The 15761-nt window shown below is 39.7% G+C and overlaps 1 long non-coding RNA gene across 1 annotated transcript; it reads right to left on the bottom strand.

Moving 5' to 3' along the window:
- Positions 1-1936: 1936 nt before the first annotated feature.
- On the bottom strand, positions 1937-14844 carry LOC308193291. Its single transcript, XR_013949525.1, has 3 exons — positions 14514-14844; positions 13380-13458; positions 1937-2839 (listed from the first exon to the last, which is right to left on the bottom strand). It is a non-coding gene; the product is annotated as an uncharacterized lncRNA (long non-coding RNA).
- Between the last annotated feature and the right edge of the window lie 917 nt (positions 14845-15761).

The following is a 15761-nucleotide window of genomic DNA, read 5'->3' as shown; positions in this document are numbered from 1 at the left end:
TAAGCTGGCTCCTATTCTAGTCCCCTATAAGATCTCCTTAAAAATGTACATAATGGTCATTCAAACATCTTGATTGAAAAGGACTAGCCAGCAATTCATAGAAGATAGAAAGCAGATGACACTCAGTCATTTTTACACCTAAACTCAAACCAGACTTCATCAAGTTCCTCTAATGTTCTTACGTTGCTGGTCGCAAGCTGGGACTGGAAGTGGAAATGCCAAAGCATCCCAAAGACAGGCAGTATTTGTGATGGGATGAGAAGCAGATGTTTTAAAAATCTCTTAAGAGACGACCTTCTCACAGAAATATCACGCTTCTTCTGCAAAATTTAAGTCCAAGACTTCAACAATCAGGTGTCTTCAACCTCCACTCCAAAAGAGATCTATTTACAGTATCTCCTGTGTCATATCTAGCAGCTTCAGAGTCATTTGAAATATCTTGAATCCCCCTCAAAGGAATCATGACCTACACATGAGTTGCTAACTCAGTCCCTCTGTGTACGTTGCCTCCAAATGTAATGTCTCATTTGGAAAATAGAAACCAAAAGTTGTATTCATCTCACCTGTGCACCTTTAAAGCCTGAATGGCTAAAGTTGTACTAACTCACTTAAAAGTATAGCGATCACCTGTAGTAATAACTGTAAATTTCCTAGTTAAGAGGAAAAAGAATAAGGTAGTTCCAGAGAGTCCTTCATCTCAGCTTGGTTATGCTCTTTTTTTAGGTCTATTTATCTCAAGAATCACTTGTCTTCTCCATTGACTACAAAGGGAACCCAGAAGAACCTTCTTGGATCCGGACTTTGAACTTTTAGATATCTAAATTCCACCTCAAAAAACACTGAGATGTAATTTAACACTTTTAACTCTAAACAGAAAGTTGGATGCAAGAATCTTCTAACAGAATGTTTATAATAAGATTTTGGTGTATTAAGAAAGTACCTTTGCTTAAGTTACTATTTTAAGAATGAATGCATTACATTTTACATTTTACAGCTCTACAAGGAACCAACAGAATGTAACATTTTGACTAAAAAGTTTTTTTTAAGAGCAATCAAACCAAATGGGTATTAAATGAGGATACTGTAAACACATTCATAAAATATTATTTCTTTTTACATGTGCAATATCTTTACTGTTTCCATTTACCTGAGTATTATCATTTTTGCTTCTAACTCTTACAAAAACTCAGAGCACTTTACAGTGATTAATTAATTAATTATACCTCAAACCCAGTCTCTTGGGTAAGAAAACTACCTGATGGGTTCCCTGAGGCACAGAGTTCCTTATGGTTGGAGAATAAGTGTGTGGAAAAATTAAATCTTCCTGCCTCCTGCTTTACTTCCAAGAAGACACTTACATGGTACACAACAGGATTCAGGTTACAATTTTTCATTCCAACTCTTTTGACCTGTGGATATCTGAGGGTGTATGTTACCATGGCTGTTGATGGGCAGAGGGAGAGGGGGCCATGAGATTAAGAGTAACTTCAAACTCCACCAGGTACATGTTTTTAAAATAAATAAATACTTCACTCCCATGTATTGAAGCTAAAGGAAATTAGGAGACATAGAAACTTCATTTCTTAAAGAAACGATGATTTCTCAAAAGATTTGGGCTTATATTTCTGAATCAAAAAATGGTTGAGGTTAGAAGGGACCTCTGCAGGTCATCTGATCCAACACCCCTGCTCAACCAGAAACACCTAGAGCAGATTGCCCAGGACCATATCCAGGTGGCTTTTGGAGATCTCTAAGGAGGAGACTCCACAACCACTCTGGGCAATCTGTTCCAGTGCTCTGTCACCTGCACAGTAAAGTGCTTCCTGCTGTTTAGATAGAACCTCCTGTGTTCCTGCTTGTGCCGATTGACTGTAGGCCTGGGACTGGGCATGGCTGAAAATGGCCTGGCTCAGTCTTAAAGCACGCATGAAGCTCATATAACTAATACCTGTTAATGGTGGAACACACCACACTTATCCCTGAGTTAGGCATTTGGACCGAAGCAGCCATCTAGCTTCTGTATATGGTTTCAATGCCAGAGAATAGGAACCTCCAAACAGTGACTCATTCAGTCCTAAAATAGGTTGTTAGTTGATTAACCAGAGCTAGGTACATAATCTATACACAACCAACATGAAGTGACCTTAATTCCCCCATAAACTGTCGGCTACTGCCATATTGCAAGTCTTACCCAAATTAAATCAGTCTTTTCTAGTACCTGGTCAACCAGAACACTTGTTTCAAGCCCAAATAAACATATCCTATAACAACAAAAACCAAATGTGAGAATTACCACCATAAACGCTCATTTTGACAAAAAAATAAATCCCTGTTTTCCAAGGCAGTCTAGCTTAAATCAAACACCCAGCTAACCCTTGAACCAGAATTGGGAAGTTTCCATTCCAATGAGAGCTTTAGGAACACTTGCCAACAACCTACACTCTATCCCCAGTTGGCAGAAGGTTGGCAGGGATACAAAAAAGCATGTTAACAATGATGCTTTTTTTCTATATATACAGTAAACCTTATGTGTATCAACACACTTGTTTAAACAGCTTTTTGAATCTGACTCACAATCTTCATGAATACATAAAAAGTTCCAGATGTTAAAATGTCCCAGGACATGCATTTTAACCAACTTTGTTCTGCATTTGTAGCCTGACATGCAAAGGGGGCATATTGATTAGAATTACTGGCATACTTACTAATTCAGTTTTCCTGCTTCCTACCGAGTGGTATTTGCTATGAAATGACTAGTCTTTGTGCTATTTATTCTTAGCACAGTGCTCTTTGGATCCTGGGTGCTTTGGAAATTCCCTTTCCATCAGTAGTTGGACAGCTGAAAAAGGAAGAAAGAGAAAAAAAAAAGAGAGAGAAAAAAAAATGCAGTCAAGACCTCACAGGTGCAATAAAGGAGAGGGTGAGGAGAGGAAGAGGGTGAGCAATAAAAGCTATTTCTCCCTCTTTACCATTACACACAGATCAGGTAATGATCAGATAATACACAGATCTATGTCCAGGAAAGAAGACTGCTGAGCTGCAGTTCACCATTGGCATGTCCATTGCAAAGCCGTCTGCACCAGTGCAAAGTCACTGTTTACTTTAACTCTTACCCGTTATTAAATTTAAGACTCAGAATCCCCTGTAGCCATTTGCTTTTATTAACAGTGTGCATGTGTGCACTGCCAGAAAATCCAAGGCCTGGGAGAAATAGACTGCAGAATGTTACCGCTTCAGAAAAGGCCCGTTAGAACCAAGGTATTCTGGATGATTTGCATGGGAATTATCATAAAGGCTTAGTGGAGCTTAAAAAACAGATTTTGTGACTGATTCTGACCTTGCTTGAGTTGATTGTATACCGGTGCTGCTTTGCTGATTTCAGTTCAGCTACTTCTGAATGCAAATAAATCAAGTTCATGTACATTTTTCTTAAAGTGACCCCATTATTTTGTCCTTAAAAATGATGAAGTGCTTAGCTTTGGACCCATAAAGGATTGATGGAGCCTTTTCTCCTCTGCACTTAGATCCAGATCTTAGAACCTTATCCAGATCATTTGCTACAAACACCCAAAAAAAGGCATCACAAAAAGCAGCAGATACTCACTGAACTACTCAGGGTAACCCAAAACGTAACTATCAGAGAGTGTCCCAGGTAGGGCAAGGGTATGAAGGGGAATACATATGAGGAGCAGCTGAGGTCACTTGGTTTGTTCAGCCCAGAGCAGAGGAGACAGAGGGGAGGCCTCATGGCAGTCTTTTATTTTCCTTTCATTCCCTTAGTCCCATAAACTTTGTATTCCTCATCTGTGTCTGGTGGCAAGAACTGAGGATATTTCCTTATTTCCTTCCTTTTCCCCTTTCACATCAAATCTCAAGCTGTAGAATGGTTCTTTATGTGGAAGGGATCTGGGATCCCTTCTGGGCAGGGGGATCAATGTCTTCTTCAGGCAGAGAGGTTATTCTTCAGGCTCAACTCCCGCTGTGCAAGTCTGGTTTCTGGGACACCTGACCCCACAAGGCCTTTAGGCACAGCAGTATTTGGTTCAGCAGAGACAGACACTGCTACGTGTATCACTTGGAGATAAAGAAGTGGAAAGGTGGTAGGAGCTACAGAAACTTGCCTGCAACTTTCGGTGCACAAAATATCTTGGCATCAGGGGTTAGGACAGCATAACTTATATTTGTCCTCTCAATTCAGGCTTCTGCAGTACCAAAATAAAATTAAATCTAAGGGTGAGCTGCCACCCTCTCTGTGCTCCGCTGACCTTGCTAACTAGATTTCTACCTCCCATAGTGGGATGTTTGATACTTGGAGAGCCCATAGGCACCTGCACATTCAAAACAACATTTAATTGCATTAATCTCTGACTGATTCCCACCTCTCTTTATCTCTGAATTATACTTTAGGTATCTACATGCTTGGTTTCATCTGGCAGTGGGTTGTAGGTAGCCCGTAAATCTAGGCATAGGATTTAGGTGTTGTCTAGGTAGTAGGAATATGGTCTCATTCCCCATGAAATCAGACAACGATGACAGAGAAAGGACAGATGAAGGAGAATACTGTAGCAATACAATTAATGCTTAAAGACTGGAGTTGTACGAAAGCTTGAGTAGTCCAAAGCCTTTGGCTTTCTAATATTTAGATTAGCAATCTAACCTAATGTATCTCAAATGTTAAAGTTATTTATTTGGATTGGAAAAGTTAACCTGGAAGCACAGGAAAAGCAAATTCACCTCGCCTAACTTTAGCCATCAGAAAGTTAGACATCTGTCTACACTATTTAATCAGTTCCTCTTACAGTGTGAAGAAAGATACAAACCTCTAGTAATGGCCTAACCCATCCTAGTATAAGTGAGATGAACTGCTCTCTGGAGGATCCTGTCTGCTTCCATTGACTATTGAGAGATGATCAACAGCTTAGACAACTAGCTTAGATTAGGTACCGACCGTCTAGACACGTAACATTACATGAGACTAATCTGCCCCCCAGATATTCAGTATCTCTTTAAAAATCTCATGAGTCTTCTTGCAGTAATAAATACTGCTTTTTCATATTTATGCTTCCCAGAAGCAAATTTTCATTTGCTAGTGTATCTCAGCAATGATTGTCACCCTTCTCTTCCCCTCTCTAAACACATGTATATGTGTATGTGTATGTAGGTACATACATGTAGTGTACATGTGAACTAGTTATGTTTTCGTATGTAATGCAGCATACTTGTATTTTATGGGTTTTGTTTTCATTTGGTTTCTTATGCACAGAAAACTTGGAAATCTGACAAAATATTCAAGTTTCTATATCTGAATTCTAGGCACAATATATTTTTTTCTGTTAACTATTGACCACAGGAAACTTCTGGAACTTAAAAGCCTTAGGAAATTATTATTAATGTTATACTCTTAAGGGTTATTTTAAAACCACAGTCTCCCAGGTGTTATACTTAGTTTGTCCTGGGATATTTAAGTCATGTTAACCCTTGAACCTGTCTCATCTTTTCTTCAAAATTTAGCCAGCTGAGGCTTTTAAAGTTCACACTTAAAATTAACCTCTTGTCTGTTGAGTCATAAATGTTCTAATCTATAGCTTGTGATTCTGAAATGCAGACTGCTAGCTGCACAGCAGAAATAGTCAGGCATTTTTCAGCATTAGAAACCAAAAATAACATTAAAAATATATATTAAAAAAAAAAGGACAAACAATATATATATATATATCCTGTATGTACCCTCATAATATCAGATGGATTTATTTGCAGGAAAATAAATTACCAGATATATATAAATAGCTTGCTTGGATACTAAACAGATTAGTCCTTCATGCCATTTAAAGGAAGAAAACTACTTTGCAACAGGAAAATTATTTTTATATCTCCTATCTCACCTGGTGCATTTCCCTTCCATTCTACTGATAATTTCAACATACTTTTTATGAAGAGCAATTCCAGACCCTATTATTGTTCCAAGCTCTGACATTCACATAGGAAATGAAAAACTGCCCTAACCTTCCTTCCTGCTCATAAAGTCCTGGAAGAGGTGGATAAGACCACAGAATCTTTTGACTTAGGGTACAATTTTTTCTGCATTTGCATAAATCCCCCAGGCAGGCAGGAAGAGACAATATTTCAAACCCAATCCCAAATATTTCATTTGGAGCGGTTATCTCATAATTACAGAGCTGCTGCCAATTAGCAAAAAGAGAAACCTGTAGAATAATTTTGTGCTGTTAGACATGGAGGAAGGGATGGGGCTGATGGGCTTTAACATGTATTGGAGGTAAATACATAGTCCTGAACTAAAACTGGCAGTCCCACAGAGTGACCAATGATTTCTTTGCCTGGAGGGTACACATACCCTATACACATCGATCGAAACACCTTTTTCTCTTGAAGACATTTTCTGCTGTGGGACAATCATTGCTGTCACAGTGATTTAATAGAACAATGTAGTATTGTGGGAAATCTGAGGCAAAGATTTTATTCTCCCACCAAAAATGCACTGAGAATTTAAAGATAATACAATTTTCTTTGGCAGAATTGAGGGATTAGTGCCCACACACAGAACTTCCCTGCAAGTCTGACAGCTGTGGACAAAAAAAAACTTTCCTTCAGCATCACCTGAAATATGTCAATAACAGTCACCCCCAATGTCATGTGGGTCCAGAATATGGTTACATGAAGTTACCTTTGGGCCATATGCAACTTCTGCTGAAAAACTTCCTCTTGAAGCATCTCATACTCCCTATTCACCCACCAACACATCAAACTTTGTGATTTAAAGTGATTTAATGTAATTTGATACCTTTTTATTGAAGATTCCTAACCCATTTATTTGTTGGTCTGTGCACATGCTACTTAGGTTTATAAACTCATAAAAATATGGGCTGCAAGTCTTTTATAGATGAGGCCATAGTAAGAAGAGGTTAGGGCAGGAGCAAAAACTGAAAAACTCTTCCATCTTCATGTTATATGTAACACTTATGAACCAGACATGCCCTGTGATTTTTGCTAAATAAAGAATCTCTACAGCACTTTTTTTCAAGTAAAACAGTGAATGTGTTTTTCCTAACATTAACATCAAAACCTTGTGTCTGGATATGAGATCAGTGTTCCCCTTGAAGAAGTGATTACCATCCTTTTGGCTGAATAAGAGTGTAAAGTATCGTCTTACCTGTTAAAAAAGGTCCATTCATCACTCCTAAATCTTGGAGGTGAGGAAGACACCTCTCAAAGCATGGCTATGTCTACAGCAGGTTACAAGCGAACCTGCGATAAGTATGGAATGTTTCTTATCCTCTGACTTTTGAAAATGTTTCCAGTGTAGACTCATTATAGACCACTTATGTGCTTACATACCATGTGTATGCAAGTAGACGAGCTCTATTTTTGTGTGGAGACTAGACATCAGAAGGATGAGAAAATCACAGAATCACAGAATGGCCGAGGTTGGAAGGGACCTCAGAAGATCATCTAGGCCAAGCAGGGTCACCTAGAGCACATTGTGCAGAATGGCATCCAGGTGGGTTTTGAATATCTCCAGAGAAGGAGACTCCACAACCTCTCCGGGCAGCCTGTCCCAGTGGTCTGTCACCCTCACAGTAAAGAAGTGCCCCCTCATATTCAGCTGGAACCTCCTGTGCTTCAGTTTGTGCCCATTGCCTCTCATCCTTTCATAGGGCACAACTGAAAAGAGACAATCTCCATCCAATCGACACCCTCCCCTCGGATATTTATATACATTAACGAGGTCAACAAAATGTAACCTTTGTGTCCCCTCAAGGTCAACTTGAAGGAACATAATTTTTCATCTGCTTTTGTATGAGATCCATAATGGAGAAGAAGTACCATGTCACCTCTGCTTGACAGTCAAATCACTTTTGTCCTAGACAGAGAGTACTTGAAATGAGCTGGATTTCCAGATATTATTGGTTAAGAGATGTGGAAACTCTGTAGTTTCCTGGATACTACACAATAGATAACTAAGTAAGTCTGCTCATGCAGTGAGCAATGTGTTGAGGATGCTGAAGATCACGTTCAGAACAAATCTGATGACTGCAAATATGTTGAAGTGGAGAGGACAAAAGATTATTGATTATTATTGACAGGTACACTCTTTGCTGGGTTAAAAATGTCTGGACAGCCAGACCCAGAAAGTAGTGATTAATGGAGTGAAATCCAGCTGGCAACCATCACGAATGGTGTTCCCCAGGGGCCAGTGTTGGGGCCCATTTTCTTTAATATCTTTATTGATGATTTGAATGAGATAATTGAGTGCACCCTCATTAAGTTTGCAGACAACACCGAGTTGTAGGGAAGTGTTAATCTGACAGAGGGTAGGGAGGCCCTGCAGAGGGACCTGGACATGTTGGATAGATGGGCAGAGGACAATGGGATGAGATTCAACATGGTTAAGTGCCAGGTCCTGCACTTTGGCCACAACAACCCCATGCAGGGCTACATGGTTTGGGGGAGAGTGGCTGGAAAGCTGAGCAGAGGAAAAGGATCTGGAGGTGTTGGTTGGTGCTCACCTGAACATGAGCCAGCAGTGTGCCCAGGTGGCCAAGATGGCCAATGGCATCCTGGCTTGTATCAGGAACAGCATAGCCAACCGGACCAGAGAGGTGATCGCCCCCCTGTGATCTGCTCTGGTGAGGCTGCACCTCGAGTGCTGTGCTCATCTTTGGGCCCCGCAGTACAAGAAGGACATTGAGGCCCCGGAGCATGTCCAGAGAAGGACTACAAAGCTGGTGAAGGACCTGGAACACAAATCCTATGAGGAGCGGCTGAGGGAACTGAGGGTGTTTAGTCTGGAGAAGAGGATGCTCAGGGCAGACCTTATTGCTCTCTGCGACTGCCTGAAAGCAAGGTGTGGGGAGCTGGGGGTTGGCCTCTTCTCACAGGTAACTAGTGATAGGACTAGAGGGCTACTAGAGGACTCCTGCCTCAAGTTGCACCAGGGGAGGATTAGGTTGGAAATTAGGAGACATTTCTTCTCAGAAAGAGCAGTCAGGCATTTGGATGGGTTGCCCAGGGAGATGGTGGAGTCACCGTCCCTGGGGGTGTTTAAGGAAAGGTTGGACATGGTGCATAGGAACATGGTTTAGAGAGTAATATTGGTGGTAGGGGAACAGTTGGACCAAATGATCTTGGAGGTCTTTCCCAGACTTAATGATTCAATGTTTCTAAGATTATCGCTCATAAACCCTCCCTAAGGAAACTAACTAAGGAAAGGACTCCTGTGGAGTTCCCTGCCCTATCTACAATGATAGGATTTCTGCCTGCTAATTCACTAGCCCTATGTGATTTATAATCAGAATTTATCTTGGTTGTTTCCATAAAATCTTTTTATTTACAGATGTTCTACAAGGAAAGTTATTTACACAAGGATATTAAAATCACATCCTTGGAAGAAATTCTATAATCCACTGATTCTGACCCATCCAAAATTATATGAGATGGGTTTTCCTTTATGAAAATTTAAGGAACTTTCCTTGTTGCATTCAGAGGGTGGGAATGTGAATCAATTACTTTACAATGGACAGCATTGATTAAGGGCAGACCATGTTCTCACTGAAATCAATTAGAATTTTGCTACTGATTAAAATGGAAACTGAATCAGACTTCATAACTACTTTTCTGAGTACTTTAATGGGCATTCCTGTGTTTTTATAATGTCTGTATTTAAATGGCTTATTCTTTTAACAACATCCTTTCTACTTCATTTATGTTACAAATAAACAGAAATTGTTGAGCTGATGCCTAAAAATGAAAAATAAGTAATAACAATGCAAATACTTACTACAGCAACAAATAAAAAAACTAGGATTCACCTCTGGCCTGCCTGTGTTAAGGATAAATTGGATCCAGTAATTTTTATTACATTCACTATAAAACAGACCACACACTAGTTTCTTTGAGAAATGTTTAATCGTGGCTTTAAAAACATTTGCATGGTTCCTAAGTCCTGCAGCACCATAGGATGTACAGAGGGTATCTGCTGAAGAAGCTCACCATTTTCCCCCTGATCTGTTCAAGGGAATGTAATTATTGGCTTTGGAGGTTACAAAGAGATGGATCTGGAGGCATTGCTTACCACAGGCATGACACCAGAAGGTGTGATATTGTCTGCTTTTGCATTAAAGTCACCGAAATGAAGAATAATCTGCCCCATATGGATATGCCTAGATTGTGGCACTTCAGTCAATATGTGCCCAGTAAGTGTGGGCTGACAGCTCCAAGCTGTCTGCTGTAAAGAATGAACTTATAAGTCCTTATGTTAGAAATACCATTTGAGTTTCCTATTTTTTTCATAATGTCTAGAAAGGATCACCATATTGGACACAATCTAGAATATTTTCCTTTTTTTTTTTTTTTTGTGAAACTTTTCCAGTTGGAATTGGTTAGCTTTGAAAGTCCCTTCCAACTGAACTATTCTGTTCTATCTCATTCTATTCTATTCTATTCTATTCTAGTCTAGTCTAGTCTAGTCTAGTCTAGTCTAATCTCATTCTATTCTATTCTATTCTATTCTATTCTATTCTATTCTATTCTATTCTATTCTATTCTATTCTATTCTATTCTATTCTATTCTATTCTATTCTGTTTCGTTCTGTTCTGTTCTGTTCTGTTCTATTCTATTCTATTCCATTCCATTCCATTCCATTCCATTCTACTCTAGTCTACTCTGTTCTACTCTATTCTATTCTATTCCCTATCTTTTCCACCTCTCCAAGCAAAATGACAGTCGACTTAATGCCATCCTACATTTTAAGTAGTTTGTGAAAACAGAGAAAAAAGTGGAGGGGGAAAAAAAATGAGCAGTAAAAATTAAGAGATTAAGAATAAACTAATATAATTAACAAATAAATGGAAGACTAGTATGTTACTAGGGCAACATTATTTTTTTTTCACATTTCATTTCAAATTGATAGAAAGAATAGAGGAATCAAGAAAGAAACGCCAAGAAGTCCTTACAGCTCACCTAACTACTATTTTTCCTGAGATCTGGAGCACACTCAGCCTCTCCCTTGTGCACTGCATCATATTGTTTGGTTACCCGGCAGAGAAATTAGTTAATATTGGAAAGCAAGCCAAGTGCATACTGTTCTGCATAAACATTAAATGCTCTTGTTATCTAGAGAAAACTGCTACTCCATCACTCTTATAAAAAGGGAGCTTCTCATGGCTGTGGTTGGGGGCATAGAGGTATGAGCCTGAGTGGTCAGACTAAAGACACCTGCATACTGTTGTGTAGGTGCTTAGGAACTCTGCCAAAATAGGGTCTGTAAATGCCATGCATGTTTCCAAACCATGGGTTATGGGTAACCTGTGGAAAACTTGTTCATGTTTCAGCCTGCAGGTTAACCAGGGAGGTTTGAGGGAAGGAGGGCATCCTGTACCTGTTTCTGCTGGGGCTGCCAAAAGCTTCTGCTGCAGTTTACACCTCCAGGGACCATTGGCGAAGAAACACCTCACAAATTTTCAGTTGGTGAGTGCATCAGGAAGGCCTCTCCCTGTCTCACTGTCACCATTCACACCCAGGGTTATGGTCTCTAATAACCTTTCACATGGCCTGAGAAAGGCCTGGCCAGTTCCTCTATTTTCCCCATAATAAGAAAGAGCAGAAGAAACTTTGCAGTTTATGGACACAATAATCTCATTAAAGCTTCACCATGGCTTCCAGAAGTTTTAATAAACCAGCTGATTAATCACAATAATATCCCTCCCCCCTTCACTTTATGGAAAGATCCTGCGGTCAGGAAATATAAAACTCTCAACACGTTGACCACAGCGAGGATTACAGCCTCATGCAGTGACACTTTTCCAACTGTAGATCTTGTGTGCTGCACAAACCTCAAACAACCTCATAAACAAGTTTGAAGCAGACCTAACGCCAGGCTTGCCAAAGAGAACATCAAGAGTGATTCTGTTAATGAGGTCTGGCTGGAGCTGAAACACCTCTCTTAAGTGTGTTATTTTTAATCAAGTCATTTCCAGCAGGAACCTTTATAGAAGTGTGTAGTGATTCATTCCTTAAAATTTACACTTGAAGGGCCCAGTCTTGGGCCGCTGATGTCACTGAAAGCTTTAGCAGTGACAGATGGGTGTTGAATCAGACACTGAGGGTTTGATATTCAATGACTTAACACACACAGATCACACTAAAATCAATGTCCTCAGACTCATACCTCAAAGAAAGGCTGGGAGCATAATCCAAGAGCTCACTTCTACAACTGATAAGAAAGCTAAGACAAGATCAGCAAACAACACTTGCATTGCATCAAAACTCTCATGAGCTGAGCTAACATGCTACCTGCATGAGGCTCACAAGTGGGTGCCCCTGAGCTGCCATTACTAGAAAATATGTGCTGTTACTATCAAAGCGTACAAGTGAAATCAGAGTAACACCAAGCAGCTGAGACAGTGTCAGAGCAAGGTGGATGTGGTGAGTACATGTGACTCTAAAGATAATGCAAAAGTTCAGCTGATGTCTTACTCAATAGGCCACAAAACCACAATTCTCCTAGGTCAAACCAAAGGGATCGGTTCCACGCGTTACAAACTAAATTTACTTATGCAAAGAAACGCAGAACAAAGAAGAAGGAAAGTCTACAGTAGCAGTAAGACTGCTGGGGAAGCGCAGTTCTTTGTGTCTCAAAGTTCTTCTCAACATAAAGTAAGTAGCAATGGTCACCTTTACACTTCTTATCTGTGCCTAATTTAGCAGCTCTATCAGATGTGGACTCATAGTTCAATAACAATAAGGGGATCAGTGAAAGTAAAAGGAAACTGCTACCTCCTATGAGTTCTCTGGGTCCCCATGAAGCCAATTGAGAAACAAAGACAGTGATGTTGGTCATCCAGTCTATCTACTCACGTTAAGGTGGCACAAACCAGCCCCTGGTAAAAGCTCTCTCTATCTATGTAGAGGGAGCCTCTGCAACTTATTCAGGTTCCTACCTTTTAGACAAGCAAAATCTAGTGAAATTAACCTCAGTCCCTCAGTAAAACACCAGGATGTGGGTCCTTATCCCCATTTATACATATAAAAATTAGGAATAAGACAGCAGTTTCAGGAGAATGGCTGAACTGAGAAAAGACTGTGCTTTTTCCTTTCTCCCATTCCATGTCTCTACTCACTGGGTCACATTGTTTCTCTCACATTTTTCTACTCCTGCAAATTTACTATTTCTGGATAATGGTTCCCAAGTAGTTACTTAATTAAAGCCCCCATGTAGCCAATTTTATTCCAGAATTCTGGAATAGCTATTCTGGTAAATTCTGAAGTGTCAAGAAGCCCTAAGGCATGTGAAGAGAAGTGTGTGCCTGTCTCAATGAGAAGCAGTAAAAAGGAAGGTAAAAATAATAGGAAACTTACGTACATTGGCAAATGGCAATGAGAATGTTGCTGGTAGCATCATTTTCAATCATTCTGGCACACAAACAAGTAAAGCTGAGCCACTAGTTTGGAAGGAAAAAGAAGAATTGAATTAATTCAACTTTTTTTTAGATTCACACATGGTCTTCGAGGTTACGATTAATTCATTATTCAAAGCCACATTTCAAATTATTTCTTTGAGGCATCTTGGTCTCAAGTCTATGGGCTGTTTGTTGTATATGTTTGATATATCAAAACAAAGCTGGGCTAATTAGTTTTGTTTAGACACATAGTTTATGATGTGTTAGTCCTTTGCCTTGATTGGATTAATTTAGTTCTTAGAAACACATGCTACATGTGAAAAAGGTATTTGGAAATACCTCTGCCACAAACATCCTCTAAAAGTCATTTGAAATGCCTTGTTTGTAAAATCTTTCCTGCAGTAAACTTACAGACTAAACTATACATAAAAAATTAATACACTGGAAACAGGAACACAGCAATATATATATATATATATAAGTATAGTATTTTATTTGAGCAAGTAGTCAATGTTTTGTAGACTAGCCCAGCACTGTTCACTACTGGGTTGGTTAATTACATCCACTAATTTTGTAGTCTTTGTTCCTGGTACTGAGCACTTATTCATGCATGTTGAGCTACATTAAAGTCAAAGAGATTGCTTGTGACTTTCAGCACACTAGTGAAAGCACCGTACCAGCTCATGCTTCAATTTAGAAAACCCAGGCTGCATTTTGATTATACCCACACCTCTTACATCCCTGACCCCCAAAACATGGCTGAGCAGCCTGTCTCGTGTGGTCCTGCTGGTGCCATCCTGGCTCATGAGAGTCCTCCAGCATGCACCAACTCCAATGCAGACACACTCAGATACACTCACCTTCAGCTTCAATCATGCCCTCTTCCCTCCACTAACATGTACTCACTCAGACACTTTCACATTTGGTTACATGCCCAACTCCTGGCACTCACATTCAGTTATGTTCGGAGTGCTACACCCACACTTAATTACAATCACACCCTCACACTCCCCATTCAGTTACACCACCAATGTTGCCCACATCCCCCCACACTCAATTATAATCACATGTGATTAAACCTGCAATTCTGCACCTACCGTATAATCCTTCGCTGGCATTCACATCCACTTATGCTCAACAGCCTTCATTGGGATACACGTCTGCTCGTCACATTCATGCATGCATGGAAACACCAGATTTCTTCTTCTGTCCTGACAGCAGAACCTTTTTTTACTTATTTATTTATTTTACAGCAACAGAAAGAGAACCACTTTTTACCAAGGAACAAAAACATGCTGCTGTTCTTAAAGACTACTACCTTCCCAGAAAATAACCTTGAATCCTCACTGTTTTATACCTCCTGAAGAATGTACCCTACAGTTGTTATTATTTTAGTACCTAGAAGGAATGAAAACCAAGTGGAAACATTATGAGAGCAAATTACTGGTGTTTCCTAACACATGACCAATGTTGCAGAAACCGGCAGTCTAAACCAGATGTGTGTCTGCAATCCCATGACATAACACATATGTATAGTCTCTTCTGCATAAATACATGGCCATCTTTTGCAATTTGCTAGTAGAGATGTCCAGGTGAAATCTTTCTTCTCCTAAAGTCAGCAAGGAAGTTGTTTCAGCAATGACGAACCTGGCCCTGTGTTCTCCCTGATAATGAGAACACCCGCCTCAAACATATATGAAGCCCACACAAATGCTAACAAGAAGTCTGGGCTGTTTTCACCAGATACACTCCATTCCAGTAATACTAACCATACTCATGAATATTAATGAAAGATCAGAAAGAAAGAAAAAAAAAAAGATAGGAAAAAGATTCCATATAGACACATTAGAGGCATAAACAGAGCAAGCACCATTTGTACCAGCCCATGTGCACACACATGTACAGACACCTTATTATTTTTCCCATTATTTAAAACCCAAAGTCAGTCTGAACCAGACTTAAGAGGAAACTCTGGTAATCTGAAGTGATTTCTAAAGAAGGTTTTCATTTAGAAAGATAAGGCAAAGCTCTGACTGAGAAGCCAAATTTCCAATCCTGTATTCCTAACAGAGACTTGAACCTGTGTTTTTTTTTTAATCAAGACATAAAAATCCAATGAAATTCACACCACTTCTTCTAGAATTAACAGCAGGGGAAAAGAAAAAGAAAAAAAAAGAAAAAAGAAAACTAAAAAAACACACTGCAGGATGAGACAGAGTCTATGGATAAGTGCCTACTGCCACAATAGGATACACATGGCCTGTTCAAAGATGCCTTTGCAGGGAGCCAGGCCACAAATAAAAAAAAAAGACATGTGGTGTGGGGTTGAATTGGCCACTTTTTTA

The sequence above is a fragment of the Anser brachyrhynchus genome, assembly GCF_964034855.1.
Source record: "Anser brachyrhynchus genome assembly, chromosome: 3".
Taxonomy (NCBI): domain Eukaryota; kingdom Metazoa; phylum Chordata; class Aves; order Anseriformes; family Anatidae; genus Anser; species Anser brachyrhynchus.
Note: the sequence above shows the minus strand (reverse complement) of the source record. Positions and strands in the feature narration are given on the sequence as shown.